General features: G+C 38.1%; 1 long non-coding RNA gene across 1 annotated transcript; it reads right to left on the reverse strand.

The window, feature by feature from the left end:
- Positions 1-12,698: 12,698 nt before the first annotated feature.
- On the reverse strand, positions 12,699-15,306 carry LOC147514350 (uncharacterized). Its single transcript, XR_015213192.1, has 3 exons — positions 13,963-15,306; positions 13,557-13,876; positions 12,699-12,797 (listed from the first exon to the last, which is right to left on the reverse strand). It is a non-coding gene; the product is annotated as an uncharacterized LOC147514350 (long non-coding RNA).
- Between the last annotated feature and the right edge of the window lie 7,426 nt (positions 15,307-22,732).

The raw sequence follows: 22,732 nt of genomic DNA on the forward strand, positions 1-22,732 counted from the left end.
TCGATCCTAACGACCAAGACAAGACTACCTTCATATGTCCTTTTGGAACATATGCCTATAAACGAATGCCTTTTGGCCTTTTTAATGCTCATGGTACCTTCCAGCGGTGTATGCTTCATATCTTTAGTGACATGGTGGAGCGCTTTATGGAAGTTTTTATGGATGATTTTTCTATTTATAGAAACTCTTTCAGTGACTGTCTTTCTAAGGTGTTGACACGGTGTGAGGAAAAGAATATGGTTTTAAATTGGGAAAAATGTCATTTTATGGTTAAAAGAGAAATAGTTCTAGGTCATATTGTATCTAGTGACGGCATAGAAGTAGATAAGGCCAAATTAGATAAAATAGCGTCTCTACCATGCAAGTTTCTATAGGCATTTTATCAAGGATTTTTCAAAATTAGCTAGGCCTTTAACTAATCTTCTTTTAAAAGATGTCATCTTTGATTTCAATTATGACTGCAAACAGGCTTTTGAAATAGTAAAAGCCACTTTAACATCTGCACCGATTATATAGCCTCCTGATTGGTCTAAGCCTTTCGAACTTATGTGTGACTCTAGCGATTATGCTGTTGGTGTTATGTTAGGCCAGAAACTAGATGATAAGTCCACTGTTATTTATTATGCTAGTAAAACTTTAAGTGATGCTCAAAGAAATTATACTACTATGGAAAAGGAATTTTTAGCTGTGGTTTATGCTTTAGATAACTTCCATCCTTATTTGGTTGGTTCAAAGACCTTAGTGTACACTAACCATGCAGCTCTTAGGTACCTTCTAGCCAAGAAGGATGCTAAACAGAGATTGATCCGATGGATCCTCCTCCTGCAAGAGTTTACCTTAGAAATTAAGGATAAACGAGGGGTCGAAAATGTAGTTGCTGATCACTTATCTAGACTAACCAATGACAGTAATAGTGATTCTGAGTCCATTCCTAATTCTTTTCTTGATGAACACCTTATTCTATTTTTTCTGCACCTTGGTATGCCGACATTGTGAATTTTTTAGCTTCTAATATTATTCCTGATGTTTGGTCAAAAAGTGAACGTAAGAAAATTTTTGCCAGAGTTAAGCTATACTACTGGGATGAGCCCTACCTTTTTAAGTATTGTGCGGATCAGATTATTCGTCGTTGTATTCTCCAGTGGGAATATAATGAGGTTTTATCCTTCTGCCATGACAAAGCGTGTGGTGGCCATTTTAGTGGTATGAAAATTGCAGCTAAAGTTCTTCAATGTGGTTTTTATTGGCCTACCCTTTTTAAAGATGCCCAAGTTCACTGAAGGACAACTTGGGCATATCACTAAACGTAATATGATGCCTTTAAATCCAATTATGGTAGTGGAAATTTTTGATGTATGGTGAATTGATTTTATGGGTCCTTTTCCTATTTCCCACGGTTTAATTTATATTCTGGTGGTCGTGGACTACGTGTCTAAATAGATAGAGGCGATGGCTTGTCGTAGCAATGACCATACGACAGTTGTGTTTTTCATTAAGGAATATATTTTCTCTCATTTTGGCATTCCTAAAGCCATCATCAATGATGGCAGAACACATTTTTGCAATAGAGTTGTTGCTTCTCTAGTTAAGAAGTACGAAGTTACCCATAAGGTGGCAACTCCTTATCAACCGCAAACTAGAGGCCAAGTAGAAGTCTTTAATAGGGAAATTAAAAAAATATTAGAAACAACAGTCAATCCTGATCGGAAAGATTGGTCTAAGTGTCTAACAGATGCCTTATGGGCGTATCGGATAGCTTTTAAAACTCCTATAGAAATGTCTCCCTTTATACTTGTGTTTGGAAAGCCTTGTCACTTGCCCATTGAATTGAAGCACCGTGCTATGTGGGCTATAAAAAGCCCGAACTTCAATATTGATGAGGCGGGTGTCAAGCGCAAATTGCAATTAAATGAGCTTGAAGAAATCCATAGCGATTCTTATGATCTAGTGAAGGATTATAAAGCTAACATGAAACGTGTTCATGATAAACAGATTTTATGTAAAGAGTTTGTAGTTGGTCAAAAGGTTTTGCTTTACAACTCACGTTTGCATATTTTCCCAGGGAAATTAAAAACCTGTTGGTCTAGTCCTTTTTTGTTACTGAAGTCACCCCTCACAGGGCAATCACCTTGGTAAATCCCAAGGACAACAGTACCTTTCAAGTCAATGGCCAACATTTAAAACATTTTCACGAGTTAAGATCCACAGATGTGGAGAATGTCCTTTTACAGGACCTTGTCTATAAGGACTAACCTATGATGTTTGGTGTACTTTCTTTCATTTCCATATATATTGGTAAGTGCACCATTAAGGTAACCGGACCCTCCATTTGGAGTGTGTGGCTGTAAGTACTGGATCCTAAGTCCACGTTTAACGTAATTCACGCTTTCCACTCTTACATATTTTCTCCTTTTTGAGTCGTGTTTCTCTATGGAGTGAATTACGTCCTTATTACTTTATTGTTTTCTTTTATATTAAACTTTATTCATAAAAAGTAAAATAAAATATATTAAAACCCTATAAACATTAATCTAGTAAGTCTCGGGAATCAGATTTTAAAAGACCCACGTTTAAAACAAATTTTCTAAACTCTGTTTTCAAAAATTTGTTTGGGGGTGAGGTGTTTGGTCTTTCCATTCTTGATCACTCCATTTACTGTTATGGCTGTCATAATACAAATTACAACCAATAACACTGATTTGATGTGCGCTTCTTGGCTACTACTATTAATATCACTGTTGAAGTCAACACAATACTATTTTGGATACTCATGAATACTGAATATTTAATACTAAATATTGAAGAGTGCAGTTAAGGCTTGACTGCTACATGGATACTGAAGAGTGCAGTTTAGGCTTGACTGCTACCTGAAAACATGAGTGCAGTTTAGGTTTGACTGCTACCTAGATACTGAAGAGTGGAGTTTAGGCTTGACTGCTACCTGGAAACATGAGTGTAGTTTAGGCGTGACTACTACCTAAATACTGATGAGTACAATTTAGGCTTGACTGTTACCTGAATACTGATGAGTGCAGTTTAGGCTTGACTGCTACCTAGATATTGAGGAATGCAATTTAGGCTTGACTGCTACCTGGATACTAAAGATTGCAGTTTAGGCTTGACTGCTACCTGCTGAAAGATGAATACTAAATAGTGAGGATGAGGATGTTATTGCTCATACTGTTGAGATGCAAATGGGGCGCACTCCCTTGGATATGCCTTGTATGAGGGGCGCACGCCCTCATGACGTCTCCATATTCTCCTTGCCTCATATACTACTCAATGTCCTCATATCTCCATATTCTCCCCCTCAAATTGGAATATACAAGGCGGAGTTGGAACATATAGAGGCTTGTCTATTACGACTTGAACTTGAAATAGAGGAAACCAAATACCAACGCAATAAATAGACTGACCATCCCCAAAGTGATACAACCAACCAATACCCACTTCAAAAAAAATCAAAGACTAAATTATACGACCAAAGATTAACCAATGCCCATGTCAAAGAACAATATTGTATTCACCAATAGTCATATTCTCATAATGTATAAGAATTAACAAACATCGAAAAACAAAGCAAGAGATACTCAGAGGAAGTGGAAAACTACCACAAAGCATAGTTGGGCATCCTAACAAACACTCGGATGCGGAAACATACATAAACAAGTCGTGGAAAGCTTAAGCTTTTCAGCCCAAAAGCTTCCAAATAGAGTGCATCGAGAGAAAGGAAATATCATATCAGCAAATCAGCAGTGAATAATGTTGTAAACAGTGGCAGTGAATAGTGCTCGTTAACAGTAAATCAGTGAACAGTACTACAAACAATGGTGGTGAATTGTTCCATGAACAGTGAACCCAAGAGCATAAAAAGAATATAATCATATCTGCCCGCCGGAAAAGAAAATCTCCAACTGAAAGAAACAATACCACCAAAATGAATAAAAGACAGATAAACTTGAGCCTTGTCAACCAAAGAGCTTCCAAAAAGAGTTCATCAAGAGAAAAAGAAGACTAGATCAGCAAACACCATCGGAAACGTGCTATTTCATACAGATGGGCACGTGCCTATGAATCAAGATAGAAGAATTTCAAACTTTGTTGGTCTCTTCTTATGAGAAAGATTGAAACTTGAATAGTGAAAAAGAATTGATTTTTTTCTCTTATATACTGATTTTGGGGATACATCTCCTAGCATACCACTAAACTTAGATTTGAACTTGATACTCTGATATCATGTTAGTGGTGATGTTAGGAGAGTTGTGACATAATTGTAATAGGGGATACATCTCCTAGCATACCACTAAACTTAGATTAGTTGTGACATGATTGTAAAAGAATTGATTTTTTTTCCTTGTATACTGATTTTGGGGATACATCTCCTAGCATACCACTAAACTTAGATTTGAACCTGATGCTCTGATATCATGTTAGTGGTGATGCTAGGAGAGTTGTGACATGATTGTAATAGGGAAACCAGTAAGAAAAAGAATGGAGAAGAGAGGAGGCTAGAATAATAGGGTTAGAGTGTTAACTCATACTCTACCCAGAGTTTCATATATATATATATATATATATATATATATATATATATATATATATATATATATATATATATATATATTTAACCTATTTTGGGTGTTAAGGTACCCTAATACATGAGAATAGAAAATACTAGATACGGTTGCCAAACTGATAGTCCATACTTCTAGAAACGTGGGACTTTACATACGTCAACAATATATAAGGGGTGTCTGCCCTCATGTAAGAAGCAAATAAGGGGCGCACGCCCTCATACTTCAAATACTTCAACATATCTATTAAAGCATGAGACGTGCAACGAACTATGCATCCATAGAAATTTTTTGTAAAATACCATTTCAATTTCTATGCTCATCAACAACTCAAAATACATTATGATAGCATACAGTCTAGGCAATACCTGGCAGCACCATATCACTAGAAGTCTGGAACACTAGAGCACCATAATTGATTCCTTGAAAAACTTTCAAAATTCAAAGTAGCTTAAGTGGAAGCATAAGAACTGCACTCTTTATAGAACCAAACGATTCGTTCAACAAATCATTTGAGATTATAGAAATAAACGCATATACGCATGCATTATGTTCCATGACCACTCTGTATATATCTAGAATCCGAGTGGCCCAGTGTAGTTTGGGCTTTGAGGGTGTACACAAAAGGAGTGTGTTGTAATGCATCTTTTCCTAAATTTCACTTCTTAGTTCTTACACTAAAACAGTACAACCCAACTACTACTTTAGTAGTTTAGTCAGCAAATAGATGCTCCCTTGCTCGTCCTGCGTGGCCTGTCACCAGTCATCATCACGATCCAAAGTATGGATTTTCCATTTTCATCCTTTCCATATATGACAAATAAATTTGAAAACAAAGTTAATAAGAAAAACTAATTATTAGAGCAGACCCAGGCATGCTCAATGTAGTTACACCTTAAAGTATTCTTCCCCAAGTAACTCTAATTCTAATAGATACTTTTTATAGATTAATGAAATGTTATGGCGTTCTGCACTGGTAAATATTCTTAAATCAGGTCATGATTGTAAAGGTTCTATTTAGTCTAGGCTTTACAAATTGTGTTTGAGGAGGAGGAGAAGGGGTTTGGATATTGTAAAGACCAAGTTCGCTTATGAACTAGCTGCCTACGTATCAAACTCTCATTTTAGAGGGGGAGAGTTGAATTAGGTCTGACGTAGTTCATGTAGGTGGTTTTATAGGCATTGAGGATGTTGATCTACATGACACGTGCATTGCCACGAACAGATGTGTGGTTGAGATTGAGGATGAGTGTAGAGTTGGTTTTGGTAGGAATTCAGTAATGATGGAGAGTGGTTGGAGTGGTTCGTAGATTACGGTGATTGGTTGTACAAGTATGGCCTTGGTAATGATTGCATTTGGATAAGGAATGATGTTCCAAGATGAAGCGTTCCGTGTCATGCATTCTGCGTTACTCTGGAGCGAGTTGAAGTAGACCACCTACACGAGGTGAGCTACTTACGAAGCGATCTTGGAGAACAATGACATGAGGTCGGTATGATTTCTGCTTATGTTGGACGCGTGCTTGATATTCATTAGATGTGAATATTACTCCCTCACACAGCCCCATCTCAGTAGGTTGCTTTATACGGAGAAGCGATCTGCTGAGAAAGAATGATAGCACGTGTCTCGCATAAGTGAGATGGAGAATGTTTGCGAATCAAAAATATTCATCGTGTTGGATAGATCGTTCTGCTGTTGTATAACGAACTGGTGTGATCTTTAGTAGGCACGTGGTGGGCACGTGGGAGAATATGAGCAGTTGAGTTTGAAAATGCGTCGCCGCTTTTTTCGGGATGTGAAAAGACAAGACAGCTCTTTTGGTAGACGTGTGGGCTAGGGCCTAGGGTGTAATCATCATGCATCAGGAACTGGAGGGTCGATTATACAAAATCAAATTTGGAGAATCTGGAAAGTCATTTTTCGTTTCTCCTCCAGAAAGCGTAGCGGCTAAACTCTTCAGGTTATTGTTTCCACTATTAGAGCTCTTCCTTTTCCTTCTGCTGTTGCGTGTTTCCTTTGGTTGTTAGGTCGATCTTTAGCGTTTGTTGCTTAGGTTTGGCATTTGCTAAGAAAAAGGAGATGTTTGACTCTGATGATACTCGATCTGAGGAGATTCGTGAAGTATCTTTGAGTTGTGGGGAAATAGAGGAGGAAAGTGAAAATAGTGGGGTGTGAGAGTGAACATGATGATGATGAGGCTGAAGTTAGAGGTGAAGAGGGTGATGCCCGATCTGAATCTGTGGTTGCTATAGCGAGCACTTCAAGTCGAGACGAGGGGTCGTCTTCTAGTGGACTGTCCCCAAGGATCGTAGACAAACGTGTGGTGAGGGCTTTCAACAAACTGAGAGAAGCTTACAGGATAGATGTAAACTACCTAGAGATCCACGAACCAGGAAGGAATGTAAAGGTGTTAAGTGAAGGCTACGTCCCACCGAACTTTGGGGTATTAGTTTGTGAGGGGCAGCTGAGGGCAGGTATGAGGATACCGTTCTCGAAGTTGACCTGTGATTTTTTGAACTTTTGTTGGAAAGTGCCATGCCAGTTCGTGTGTAATACCTGGCGGTTGCTTAGGGTGTTTGACTTGCTAAATGCGGGTGGTGAATATCACATAGATGTCATTGATATCATCGAACACTTTTCTATAAAGCGATCCGTTGCATTTAACTTTAGCTTGCAAACGGTGACGAGGAGATCTAGTGTGTTGGATGGAGTAAGCAATGAGGCTTGGGAGAAGAGGCCGTTATTGTTGGTTGAGAGCTTCTGTGCTAGAGGAGTTGGTATCAACAATAGGATTTGTAACTTTTCGGGTGGGTAAGAGTACACTGTTCGATTGTTTTGGTTTCTGTGATTGTTGACATTGTATCTGACACGTTCCTATGCTGTTTTGGAAGAACTTGTTATAAAAAAGCGAACTAACCGTCAGGTGATAGAGAAATTTGCAAGGCTAACTCGAGCTGAGAAACAGGCGAAGCTACCTAAAGTTACACACTATTTTGTAGAAAGAGGAGGGCGTGTTATCAGGGAGAAGAGAAAAATTTAGAAGAAGAGAGCTTGAGGTGTAACTGCTTGTGAAGCAACCAGCAAAACTATGATGGAGACGAGAAATGACAACCTGGTGATGAGGGAAGAGAGGAACCGACATCGTTCTAGTCCACGGTGACCTGTTAGAGGTGCTGGAGGCTCAGGAACTGGAGCTGGGAGGGGGCATGAGAATGAGCCCTACGATGTGGAGACCATAGCCTTTGTTCCGCATGAGCGGAGTCGCTCCCTGAAGAGAAAGGTTGATGAGTCTGAGTCGAGAGCTGCCAAGGTCGCAAAAGTGGCTGAAACTGTGCTTGAGGTTGGCTCAGGATCTTGCGGTGGTGGGCGAACTGGTGGGAAGGCAGTTCGTAGCTCTAGGTCGAGGCCACAGATCGACTTTAGTGTTCTGGGTGATGGGGACGCTGAGGTCATGCCGATCAGGGTTACTGGAGATACTACTGGTAGGATGAAAGGGAAGGCTGTTGTTAAGGAGACTGGGAAGGTCACTCTGGAAGTGGGAGGGATGACCTGGAATGCAATTTGGTGTATGTGGATGAAGTTACTGGTAAGAAACTTCTTGTGAAGAGGTTGGATTATAGCTATCAGTCTGCGCTTATAGCGGCCTATCTACTGGAGGGGATGACGCTGGATGGTGATAGGAAAGACTTGGACTCGAAGGAGCTGGAGGAGAACTTGTGGGCTATGGATAAGGCGTGCTTCTTGGTAAGTGTTTCTTTTGCTATGGTAGGTGTTTCTTTGTGTTGTTTCATGTTTATGCTTGGTAATGATACTGTGTTGCGATCTCACTGGTGCAGTTCATTATTGGGTACCAAAAATTGAAGATGGCGGCTCAAATTGCTGAACTGGAGAAGACTGATGTCGAGTCTTTGAAGGACGAGCTGTCGTCTCTTAGAGACGTGCAGCAGTCTGAGAAGAAGGAATTGGACGCTTTGAGAGGACAATTCACACTACACCTTAACAGGCTATTTACAAAGGCAAAAAACCATTGCTAATAATTTTCGCAACACTTGGCATGGGTAATGTGTTGGAAATATTTGCAACGGTTAATAAGCGTTGCAAACAGAAATTTCCAACAGGTATTAACCGTTGCAAACAAAAATTTCCAACGCTTTTTATAACTATTTTGTAATTTGTTAAAAATATTACCAACGGTTCTTAACCGTTGCAAAGTTGTTAGTTAATTAAAAAAAATTAATTTAAAAGTCGTTTGTAACGGTTATAAACCGTTGCTGATGGGTTGCTGATAAAAAATAATTATTTCTCATATTTAGTAGCAAGACCAGCTAAACCTACAAAAAATGAATGGCATCCACAATTTTTCCTCAAAATCCCTACAAGTACCCTTACTGCTAGATGTTCACACAACACCTACACATGCAATCCCAACACCAGGTACAAGCAAAAGAATACAAGACATACAAATAAACAACACACAGGAAGTTCTAAAGGCTTAAAACTCCTATTCCAGTGTTAAACCATGGAGAAGATATATAATAAAGGAAATGTCATAAAAGTCTTAATGACAAATAGTACACCTGTTATTACAAGATAGAAAACTTAATATTCCAACAATCAACCCATCACCTAAATCACAATGAAAATGTGTTGCTGCAAAAACCAACCCAACACCAGAAATATAATGGGTGTCTTAAGATTTACTAAACAAGTGTGGTCAAGGATAAAGAGAGTCATGGGACTCATTACAACAGTAATGAACTATAACTTTAACAGTTTGACTACTTAGGACAACAACCAAAACTGAAGCAGATTTTGAGATCACTAGATCTATGGTGTGTGCCACAGGTTTTAGATCTACCAATACCAATTGCTTGGGTGCGTTTGAAAGCCAAGATCCAAATTGGAAGCGAAAGTCCCTCCAGTATATTATGGTGGAAGGTGCTACAATTCCGCCGTGGTTTCTTCCTGTCAGAGTGTGTGTGGGCAGAGAGAGATAAAGCTTCGGATAGATGAGGTTGAACCATTTCTTCTAGTCTATCTTCTAACACCTCAAGCTGCTTTCTAACATTCGCAAACTCTGCAACCTAATACACATAGAAACTCAAGAACCATATCAGCAGACCTTAGGAAGCCTAATACCTTTCTACACAAAACATAATAAATCCAAAAAATTTACCTCGCCTACAGCAGTAGACAGGCAATGTCTCATGTTGGCCAAAGTTTCTGCAGCCTGTGGAAGATCTCCACTGGCAAACACATCCTCCACACTAGCACTTAATTGAGTTAACCCTGCAACATCCTGTTTATAATTCCATAATAAGACAAAATCCACAAATCGGAGAGAACTTAGGAACCAGCATTATAAATTACCTGAAGTGTTTCATAAGCTGCTTCCATTCTTTGTTTGACTATGTCGACTTTTGCAAGGGTATCAACAGATTCACCTGACGTGCCCTCCGCTTACACTTGGGCAGTGTTAAATCTATGTATGCTAGGCACAAGCTTATATTCATTGAGATATACAAGTAAAGAATGGTTTTTTATTATACCTTATGAAGTTTGAGGAGAATACTGGAAACAAAAGAGCGGAAAGAAAGGGCAACATCACGAACTAAGCAAATAATATCACAACGTTAATTCAAACGCTACTCATGACCAAGAAACGAGGATTGTTCTAGCTTCAAAAGTTGTATTTCAAATGTCAAACTAGCTTGCTATAAAGAGAAAGTGCAAATGGTTTACCTCAATGAATGAAACTCTGATTAGAAACTCAGCAATAGTTGTGTAACTATAGAATAGTAATATCTTTCTTTTCTTTTTATGATTGATTGATTTAGCTATCCTGGTGTGCTATTTCATATAGGTCACCATGCTGGATCTTCAGTATCCGTGTCAAACACCGATACCCGATAGTCGTCAATGTTACTTAGAATTCAACTCATTAGTCATTACAATCAAACTTATATACAGACCCACCCTAGGTCGACAATTACAAGGAAACAAAATTTTTAAAACCACAAAGCATGTTAATAATCTAGCTTGTACTGAGTCACATCCCCCATAACATCCACTACCACTAAAGATAATCTATTTTATTAATTTTAGACCAGATATGTAAAAACACAAGACGATTATGTAAACTTCAATGTAACCGCTTAAGGCTCAAAAGCTATAAAAGCCAATGTAGTTTAGGAGAATGAAAACTACTATACATGAAACAGGGTCAAGGTGAAAAAAATGGTCTTCTCTAGGATCACTAAAGATAGATGATGACATCTGAAGGCACAAAATGATACACAAACTGTGACTAACCATTTCAAATTCGTAAATTCCATCGATAGGTAGCAATGCAATATCAGCGAATTTTGCTGCATCAATCATGCCACTAATATCATTTGGACACTCCACAAACTGCAGCCGCCTCTGCTTCCCTGAAATAGTAATTCCAGTAGTTGGTCAAGTTATTTAGAGTATGTGTAAGCAAAGTACGACCAAGCAAAGACCTAAAAAGAAAATACTGAATTCTAAATAATACAACTAAGCGACACTCAATTACGGTATTTAGAGTATGGCTAAGTATCAAACTTGACATGATTGTAATTAGACCTCGAACTTCAGGAAGGTTTTGTTTCGTGTAATGCTTTACAAGAGACTTTATCAAAAGTGATTTCCCAACCTGCAACCAATCATCAAAATCACAATAACTAAACCCATTTCTCAACTTCCACAAAATTTCAAATGATAGTCAAATATGTAACTCAACAAGAGCTACATTCAAAGACCCCAAACTCAAAACCTATCATCCAAACAATGAATGGCCTACACTGAAATTTCAAAATTCCAAGCTAAAAAAAAAAACAAGTGAAAAATTACCTTAGGTGGTCCTTGAACAACAACAACATAAGGAGCAGGTTCTCCCAAATTCCTATCAATAGTAGGAACATGTAATCTCTTTTGCTCTTTCTCTGTCGCTCTAGAATTCAACCTATTTGCATTATTTTTCAAACTATAAGCAGATGCCTAACAACCCAACATCAAATAACATCATTACTCAAAAGCCCAACAACTCAAATCATTCAAATTAATAAAACCTTAAGCTCTTAAATTCCTCGCCCTAACAACAATCTGTCTGTTAAACAACAATAAAAATCAAAACTTTAGACTAACAACAACAAAATTGAAAGAATTAAATAATAATAATAAAAAATATCCTTCTTTGACGATTTTGGGATCAGTTGTTAATTGAGAAGAATGCATGAGTTTTGAGACAAAGTAACGGAGGATTTCGATTAGTACCATGACTAGTAAGAGTGGGATTAATACCCAATCGCTAATTGCTCACTACTACAGAAAAGCTCATATACCACTGTTATTTTACAAAGGTAAAAAAAGCTTTAGCCATCAAGTTTCATCTTGGGTAACAACCACCGTGACAAATACTTCTAACAAAACCGTGGGGAAAAGTACCTCTTATATACCACGGTTTTGAGTAAAACAGTGGTATTAGGATTTACAAACCGTGGTTAATAGTCCGAAAAGTTTGCTCTTATATTTACAAACTGTGGGAAATAGTGATGATATATATGACGGTTGGATACAAACCGTGGGTTATATAAACTGATTATACCTCGGTTCTTATCAAACCGTGCTGTATAGTCATTACAAACCGTGGGTTATATAAACTGCTTATACCTCGGTTCTTATCAAACCGTGGTTTATAGTCTTTTTTTTAAAAAAAATAAAAACCCCTAATTATTTGATTCTAATCATATTCATTCAACATGCAACCTGCCCATTTTCACCATATATATCCACACTGGATTTAAAAACACATTGCTCAAATAAACAATTCATAGTGCAACACAAACAAAAGAAATAAATTTACACATCCAACACAAAGACATTGAATTGCTAAAAGAATTTTGAACTTTTTTGAATCATCAATAATGAAAGAAACATCCAAATTTACTTGTTATATCAAAATAATAATGACCTAACTTGTTGCATCAATAAAAAAAAGCAATCTATTTGTTCTATCTAAAATATTAAAAAAAAAATGGTGAGACCCAAGCACCACACCTTAACTGGAAAGGGCCAAAACCTAGCTAAGACTCGACGCTTGGCTCGAATGCTCCATTATGCTGGATGAATCTAAGAATTTCAAGTCGAATAACATCAAGTTCCTCTTGTGTGTATGTATCTTTGAGGGATAGATTTGTCATCTGCACGATCAAAGATAAAAAAGTATATAATAACTTAATAATGAAGAGTAACACAAAATAGAGATAATAAACCAACTATGCGTAGGACCAAAATCTAAAATACCCTAAAAAAAATTATCTAAACAAGCTTCCATTATTTCCATCGTCATAAACTTCGTTACATAATACCCACTCTGTATCACTAGGTTGGTACGTGCCCTATGTACTGACAAGTAATATAATGAAAAATAATGCAACTAACCCTAATATGCAACCTTGCACTAGTACTTCGCAATAGTCTACTCCATCTCAAGGTTGAAATGTATAAAGAAATATATTGTCCTATTTGGACTAAAATACAATGTTTGTAGTGCTTGGCATGGGTCACTAATACCTTTATAAGGGGAACATGTATATGGGGAGAGAGAGAGAGCACTTCGTTTGCGCAACCATCTATCCCATTTAATAAGTCCAATTAAGATATACATACAAGTGAATTAGTGAACCTTAGTTTAAACGTAAATGCAGTACAACTGATTGTCCACATATACAAAACATGATCCCATCACAATAACTGAAAAGTAAGAACGAAACAACTAAGGTGTAGTCGCTTATCAATCTTAAGGAGCTCTAAGTAACCATGCCCAGTACAAACCTCACCTTCAGTACATAATGGCCATATAGAATGTTTTTTTATGAAATTTCTCAAATATATATGCAAGAGAGAGGAAGACAAGTAATAAAAAAAACAACACTTGTCAAATATGATGGGGAACTTACTTGTAAAGACACTTGTAAATTGTGGAAGTGCTGAAAAATGAAAACACAAAGAAAATGAATATCTCCTTGGTACAAAAAAACTGAACTAGAAATACCACCATAAATCAGGGAACTAACACACTACCAATGACCAATCAGCTATGAGTTAAATACTTAAGCGACTGAAGTAGTTATAAGCTTCTAGCAAAGTCATGGTCTTTGATTGGGTAAGAATTATGAGCAACACTAGGACATGTATATATAAACTAATCTTTATGATGTAGGTTATCCAACACCTGACAACTGAAAGAGTATGCTCCAGTGAGTTGAACTTGAGCCACCTGAAAAACATACCAACCCAATGCAACATTAGTTTAAACAAAATAAAGTAAATAGGTCACCAAAATAGAAGTAAACAATAATTTACCATAACCATTTTGTCCACATCCAAATGTTCACGAACAACCAACAAAGCTGCCGACAAAAGAAATTAAAATACAAACGTATTCCTAAACAATATAAATCAGCCAAAGTTATTAGTCCTAAGTGAGCAAGGTTTGTTACAAACTGTAGCGCCCCGGTTTTTCAGACAATTGAATATTCAGGTAAAAGAGCTCAATCTAAATATTCAACAATCTAATAAACCAAGACGTGAGCGGGTTTAATTCACACGAGTCCAAACTATAACTAAAATATAAAACCCCCTCTGAACATCGCGTTCTAAAAAAAAATAAAATAAAATAAAAATTCGGTAGAGTCTCCTCTGTATTTCTAACCTTTCATAAATCTATAACCTGTCCTAACCTGAAAATAAAATAATACACTTCCATTTATTATATTAAAACCTCAACCATAAACCCAACTACTAAAGATATTGATTCGTGGCACCGGCTACTTAACCATCTCGACAAATGCCAGTTAAATCAAGTAGCTGCAGTGCCCCGAAACAAATCTCATACCCCAGATCGGTCTTTCCCAATTGACGCTAATCCATGTCATACTTTCTAACTAATGGATGCATCCTAATATGAATTCATTATTAAAGACAATAAAGAAATACTAAATTATTACAAAACAACTTAAATGAATAAATTTATAAACAAGAAAGAGCTAAAAGAACCGCCTTAGCCAATCCGAGTGCGCTTCACGTTAAATTGTTCTTAATTTACCCGTACGCCTTTTCTTGTCTTATGGGAGCACCTGTGAAGATACTCCAACGCTCAGCGTTGGATACGTAGTCAATATATAATAATCCACTTAAAATGAAATTGAAACAAAAGACGAGGTTAACACATACCTTTAGCTGCTTAATACCACTTACCGTTTCCTTATTAAATCCTCGTAAGTGCATTGATTAACATACTCTCAAGAAAAACATTAGCATTCAATATAATTCATACTCACAAGATTTCTATCATGCTTACCACGTAGGCAAATGAATTGTACTAGAATTAACTAGAAATAAAATAACTTGAACAACCGATTTTCTTACTACAAGGGGTGAGGGTTTTCCTTTAGAAGCGGCTGAGCCGGGTGGCTGCCTACGTACCCATTTAGGGATCAAGCCAATCATAGTTCCCCTATTCGGGTAAGGATCTATGGGGATGGATTAAGCCGTTTCCGATGAGGAAGGCAGTATAGGTTCCTCACTCTCGTTCTAACCATGTAACGTCCCCTCACCGATTCTCAACTTTGAATCGGTATTCTACCTAGTATGTCACTTCACTTCTACTTATTCGAGATTTTTCCCGAATTCTTGAGTAAACGCACCATATATATATTATTATTCAACCTAGACAAAAGAAGTAGACAAAAGAAGTATTTAGCGCAAGAGAACCTATGATAATGACATGTCATTAATATACTTATCTCACTACTATTCTAACAACCAATTAATTACGCGGGAAATAAAACAATAAGTTAATAAAATAGGCACGGATATATCAAAGCTCATTGCGGCTTGTGGTAGCCCGATGAAAGCCTGCAGTGACCTAACATGGCATGTAGCGGCCCGACAAATGGCTTGGTGATAGACTCCTTGTGGCCTGACAACGGCCTATTGCGGCCTTTCTGAGCACAACTCTCAATTCAGATATCAAAAACAGTTCTTGCTTGGTTCCAGCAGGTGGTCTAGCTATCCAATTATTAATTCAAGATACAAGGAATTGAAAATTAGAGGTGTAAACCCTATAGCCGCAGACCACCACATGTAACTCCTCGTATATATTCTCTTCAATCCAGCATTTAAGGAAACCTAGAAGTCAATTTCTCCATTCATGATAGCTAAACAAAAAATAACTAACCTTGAATAAAATCCTTTGAAGGAACATACACTATACTAGGTTTTTAACAATGGGTATCGGCAGTTCACTTAACGTTTCAGCTGCCATGTTTTCGGATAACCTTGTGCTCAATGATTACTGTGTCAGTGCTGCAGCTGGTGCTACTGCTCTTGCTTTGCTTGTGTTCTGGGGTGAAGTCGCTAAACGAGGGATTCTGGATCAGGTACTTTCTCTTTTCTCTTTATACAAGTGTTCAAATGTTCTTGAAGCGATTCCTTTAGTTGATTTGGAGTAAATGTAGGGAAACTATAGGTTAAATATGTTTTTATCAGCATCCACCAACCGATACCCATTGTTAAAAACCTAGTATAGTGTGTCCTAGAGCTTCTAGGATAACGATACAGAGTGGCAGTTGAAAGAAATTACATGTGGATCCATTCAGCTCCAAATTGATTAATTAGCTTTGTAAGAGTACGTCTGATTTCTAGGTGTTGGACTCTTGGTTCCCAAGAAATCCTAGATTATAAGTATGGGCTTGTAATTGAGATAAATCCGATAGTCTTTAATTTGTTTTTCAGAATTATGAATCAAACTAAGGAAACCTAGAATTATAAATCCGATATTCTCTTCAATCCAAATTTTAAGGAAACCTAGAAGTCAGTTTCTCCATTTAGCGGAAGAATATATACATCCGAAAAATACATAGGGTGTTTACCTGTCAAACACAACCTGATCCTTCCTTGTCGTTGTTATATAGGCAAGTAAAGGCAATGACAACAACATATGAGGTTAGGCATACCTCAACCTATACTACCCAAGATTACAAAGGAGCATTCATTAGTCAACCAAAAATGAAAATTTTAGGAGATAAGTCCTTTCCCCACTCACCCTAATTTGCAAGTTTCATAATAAAATAAAATACCTTGCAGTTTCAGGTCACAAAGATACAAATCAAAGGGAAAATATTTGTTTCTCTATCTTTATTAGAATAAAGGGGGAGGTAGTAAGGTGACCGGACTGCTACATCAAGTTACTAGAAGCAAATAATGCTAAATTGAACAACAATTTCAAATCACATGAAGTAATTTAGGGTATCAATGGCTTCTTAGATTAACCGCAAGTAATCTTGACAAGTTTGGTAAGCAAAAGGCAAGGTATATTAACTAGAAATTAGGTTCAACACTCCAACATTGCAACTAGAAATGAATAAATTCACATAACAGGGAATCTTTTGTAACCTAATGATAAAACCTCTTGTTTCTCATATAAGCTTCCAAGATCGAAGCATTGTGATCTAGAAATAAACTCAAATGCATTCATTGATACGGGATTTTCTTTCTTTTCAGTTACAAGATATTCCTACAAAATGGAGTGCCACATTAAAATTAAAGATCCCAATAACAAGTTCACTCTTCAACCATTTTTAAAGGTTCCGTCTTCAAAAAGAAAGGACGAGATACATTACAAGTCTTTCTTTTTTCACCAGCACAAACTCAATAAATTGCTAAGGGAAACAAATATGTCATCTTTGGTTGTTTTTTGACCAATGGGCTGGTGAACGAATCATACTCTTACAGTTACATTAACACCACCGAGCTGGGAAATAATAATAATAAAAAAACTGAGCATAAGGGCTCAATTCATCGAAATTTGGAATCTTTGAAGATATGAATTAATGATCATACCTTTGAGTCGTTAAATACAAAGAACAACATCATCGAGGGCTTACGTCTTCTCCTTGTTCAAAGTCTGGTGGTATGTACCCTTTCTTAAACCATTCATTTTCTAGTATGTTAGGGATTGTAATTCTCTGGGGAACATAAAAAGGTGTAACATTATAGAAAAGCCAAGCATATTAAATCTAGGATGCTGATTTCAGTACAGAACAAGCTCAAAGATTGGGATTGGGGACAAAAATTTAACTATAAAACCACTAGCATGGAGGAAACTTTCTCGAGAGTGGAGACAACTTACAGTAAGAGGATTGGGGTCAAGGATGCGCTTAATTAGGTTCTTTGCGCTGGACGAAAACCATGAAGGACACGTAAAATCAGCCTTGTTGATCTGATCTGCGGTTTAGATGAACTAGATCATGCATCACTTCTCTGATCAAATATTAATATTGAGATGGGAAGGAAAGCATATTTAAGTAGTCACCTTTCTGATCAGAGATATTAGATTTGACGTCAAAAGGCAAAGGCAAGTAGCCAGCCATAAGAACAAAAAGAATCACTCAACAGGACCATATATCCTCTGTTGTTCTATCATAACCTTTATCATTAAGAACCTAATATAAGAAAAACACCCAGGAAAAATACAAACTGTCATAAGATGCAATAGTGAAAACCAATTCATGATTAAGCAAAGCATAGAACCAGAAAAATACCTCTGGAGCAAAATAATTTGGTGTCCCACAAGCAGTGTGAAGTAGGTCATCTGCCTACAGTAAATTAAAGAGGTTTTCTCTTAGTTTATCATTATCTACCAATAAATTGAAAATTGAAGGGTTTTTTCTAACAGGCCACCTTTGAATGTGATGTGATCATGTGAGCAGAGAAGTGTAACACGGAAAAAAAAAAACCCAAACCCAGATATTGTTATGCTAACCAAACCCAAAACCAGGCATTGAATCTTGGCTTCTAATCAATCTTTCTCTTGATTTCAGCATCTTGTAACCAACTTCTATCTTTCCCAGTTACAAGATGAACAAAATTTCATCAAAAAATCAAGATTTCTGGCAAGAAACCATTAAAAGTAAAAAGAATTCAAGAAATGAGAGACAGACCCCATTGTTTAATTTCTGAAAAAGATTAAGTTTTTACCTTTGATTCTTGTTTTAGAGAGAAATTGGGTAATGGGTTCTTTACATCTGCTGAAATATTTACACGCAAAGACAGCAAACTTGTAGTTGGTCGACTGATTTCTCTCAAATCGTGAACCATGGTGGCAGAAATTATGAAGAGATAGAAGTGGAACAGGAAGTTCTAGCGAGAGTCTTCCCCACCTTTTATTTATTTTTTCTACCAGAACTCGCCACGGTAGCTATAATTTTGCCCAAAATATAAACCACCGTTTTCACGAAAACAGTGGGGTATACGAATACAAAAAAAATATTATGTTATATTTGATAATACCGTGGTATATAGAGTATTATATACTACCGTTTCACAAAATCAGTGGTATTTGTTTGTTCCAAAACTAAGAAAGTGTTTTGTACCGTGGTGAATGAGTATAAACCACTGTTATTATGGGAACAGTGGTATATACCAAATAACCTACCGTGGCTAATGTGCATTTTTGTAGTAGTGGCTGTGTCTAAAACTAGATCTTCTGCCATTATTATTAATTAATTAATTTCATATCACCTCTCAAAATTCAAAGTGTATTTGTTTGTTATTGAAGAAAAAGAAAGCAGTAAGAGAAAAGATAAGAAAACCCTAATGGGAAGAGAGTAGTAGCGGCTGTGAGAGAGAAAGAGAGGTTTTCTATTTCGCGATTTCTTTTTTGTTTCCCTATTTTTGAAATTTCAAAGTTGTTTTGATTTTTTGGATTTCTAATGCTTATCACTCAGTTTTCAAGTGTTAGAAATTAATTCTTAAAATTCATCCGAATTTAAGTAACACTTTACCGCATTACAAATGCTTAGAAAGCGTTGGCAAATTACCAACGGCTAAAAACCGTTACAAAGCAAAAAAGGTGCGTGTTACAAATATCCTGTTATGGTGTAGTGTCAATACTGTGAGTCTGGAGAGGACGCAGGCTGTCAATGAGGTAGACGACCTGAAGCGGAAGCTAGAGACGGCGAACGACTTCGCTGACAAGTATAAAAATGTCACGCAACAGGCGAAGGTGGCATATGACGATATATGTCTTGAAGTGGAGGAGCTGGAGAAAAAATATGAGGATCTACAAGAGGAACATGAACGTGTGACTTTGGGTGGTTGAGGGAACGACTCGTTCGGAGATACTAGTAATGTTCATGAAGTAGTGCCCTCCTCAATTGTTGCTGCCTCTACTGATCTGCCTCAGGTCGGGAGCGACCTGGAAGTGGCTATTGTTAACTCAGCTGCAGCGACTTTCGTAGACCCTGCTTCTCTTCCAGTGTTGTATCCACTTAAAAGTGAAGGTTTTGAACATCTTGTCTAGAAATTCCTGTTGTAAGTAACTACTTTGGTATGGCCTATTGCCAGAAACAATAGAGTTGGTTTCCTAGGGTAACTTGGGCAGTTCGCCTTCTTTTATGTGTGAAAATATTGGACGAATTGGCATCCCAGATTGTTCTGGGAAGCTCGTTGTGTGATGAATATTGGCTAAACGAGCCGGATTTCCTGAGTAGACTCAGCAGCTTGGTTAGAAAACGAATTGGTGCCTGAGTTTGTTCGAGCAGTTCGTTCTTTTGCTTGTATAAAATGCATGTTTCTTGTCTTTGTTTATTTCCTGATGCTTTGAATGTGATATTCTTGTGGTTGTTGTAATCGTCTGGCTGTGTCTATGACTTCTGGTAATAGTGGATGAGGCTAAGTAGCCTGTGAGTCTAAATGAGCGTCTTGATTTTTAGTCGGTCCTAGCATTGTAGGCTCTCAATGCATTAAAAGCGGGAGGTCAGGAGAACATTTTGTGCACATGGAGCGATCTCCGTGTCTGAGCATTCTACGGATATAAGACCTTAGCACGTGCGTGGCACATGTGAGAATACCAACAGTTGTGAAGCAAAAAATTGCATTCGCCAGGTGGCGCATCTTTTGGCGTTTCGATGCATTTATGGCAACCACCTGTGGTATGTCTTGGGAAGGGGCGCCATTTGAACATAAACTAAACTGTTGCAAGAATTTGAAAGGCATTTGTTCTGTATCTTCTTCAAGTTGTTCTCCAAGGTACTTGTCGTTGCTCCTTGCTTGCTGCAAGTAAGTGTCTTCCATTGTTTTCTCTTCCTTTTGAACAAGAAAGCTTTCCTTTTATGTTGGTTCGCTGATCGTTGGGTTCTTTGTAGAATATACTATGGCCAGGCGATGTGAAAGGGCTGTTGAAGATGAAGGGGCGAGGGAAGTCTCTCCCCTTGTGATAGAGGAGATAGAATTCATGGCTCGTTGCCGATGTGATCATGGCAAAAGGAAGGCGGTTGCTGTACTGGAGGCGTAGTGTTCAGGTTTCCTAACCGCAGGGGTGATGACGACTTGAGCACTGAGGACCGCACCGTGCTAGGCCAAGGACAAGGTGCTACTGGCGAGAGTTTGGCGATGGGGGCCTCGGGTGCGCGAGCTGGTGATGTGGGAAACGAGTTCTTTTTCATTGGGAAAACTGGAAAGAAACGTATGGTTAAGCACTCTGATTGTAGTTTCCACTCGGCATCCATAGCGACCTGTATGCTGGAGGGACTTGTTTTGGATGGTGATAAAGCGGAGTTTGAAGATGAAGAGATGGGGACGATTTTGGGGACCATGGATAAGACTTGTTGTTTGGTAAGCTCTTCATCTGGTTTGATTTCTAGTCATTTTATTGGTGACTTTAACGTCGGTGTTTTATTTGTAGTTCCTTGCTTGGTATGATAAGTTGAAGGATACTGTTCGACGTTCTGATAATGGTGAAACGGATAAGGCCGAGCTGGGACACATACGAGCTGCATGGGAGGCGGACAAGAAGAAGTTGAAAGCTACAAAGAAAAACCTTCAGGATGCTGTTGAGGAGAGGTTGTTCTTGGTCAGTTCGATGGTTGATTTGCCAGAACAGTTAGCTGTATTAACTAATTATGCTAAGAATTGCCAAGCAGTTGCACGACAGGCACAAGGCGTATATGACCGAGTCTGTGAAGATTATGCCATGTTGGAGGAGGAGTATTTTCAGTTGAGGGAGAAGCACGAGCATGGGGCACGGGGTACGAGTGTGCTTGTCGTGCCCAGGGATGCGAGGAACGCTGCTTCTACCAGTGCTGCTGAGGATAAACACATTGTTGCTGATTCTTGACCATTGTTGCTGGACCGTCTTTGATGAAGTAAGCTATGAAACACTTTGGAGCTTTTTGCTATTTTTGAACTGTTAAAGGTTCTAAAATAATAGAACTGGTTTCCCTGGCTTGCCGAGGCAGTTCGTTTTCCGTTTTATGTGCATAGATACTGAACGATCTGGATTTCTGGGTAGCCCCAGCAGATCAATGAAGTAACGAACTGGTTTCCTAAACTTATGCAGGCAGTTCGATTTTTGAATGCTATGAGATGCATGTATGTTACTTATGTCCAATTGCTTGTGCATATTATTTGATTATATCATTGTTGTAGCCTAGGGATATAGGCCTACCATAGATGACACATGTAGGGACTTAAGAAAGTGTGTTGCTCGCAGAGAGCATACTCACTGAGTTGATCCTAGAGTTGTAGGTACTCAACTAGTGAGAATTGGAGAGGTTATGGAGCCTATGAGCTCGAGAGAGCGTGTTAGCTTAAGAAAGCGTGTTGCTCGTGGAGAGCATTCTCACTGAGTTGAGCCTAGAGTTGTAGGTCATCAACTAGTTAGAACTTGGAGAGCCTATGAGCTCAAGAGAGCGTGTTGGCTTAAGAAAGCGTGTTGCTAGTGGAAAGCGTTCTCACTGAGTTGAGCCTAGAGTTGTAGGTCATCAACTAGTTAGAACTGGAGAGGCTATGGAGCCTATGATCTCAAAAGAGCCTGTTGCCTTAAGAAAATGTGCTGCTCGTAGAGAGCGTTCTCACTGAGTTGATCTTAGAGTTGTAGGTCCTCTACTAGTGAGAATTGGAGATGTTATGGAGCCTGTGAGCTCAAGAGAGCATGTTATATGCTTGGGAATGTGTGAACTCCTGAGAGTGTTTTTAGTTCGCGCGTGTTGGTAGGCTTGGACGGAGCAGGTTGTAATGATATCCAGAAGTAAAGTACACAAAGATGGCTGGTAAATAAGAGTATAACATT

Source organism: Coptis chinensis, chromosome 2 (assembly GCF_015680905.1).
Source record: "Coptis chinensis isolate HL-2020 chromosome 2, ASM1568090v1, whole genome shotgun sequence".
NCBI lineage: Eukaryota > Viridiplantae > Streptophyta > Magnoliopsida > Ranunculales > Ranunculaceae > Coptis > Coptis chinensis.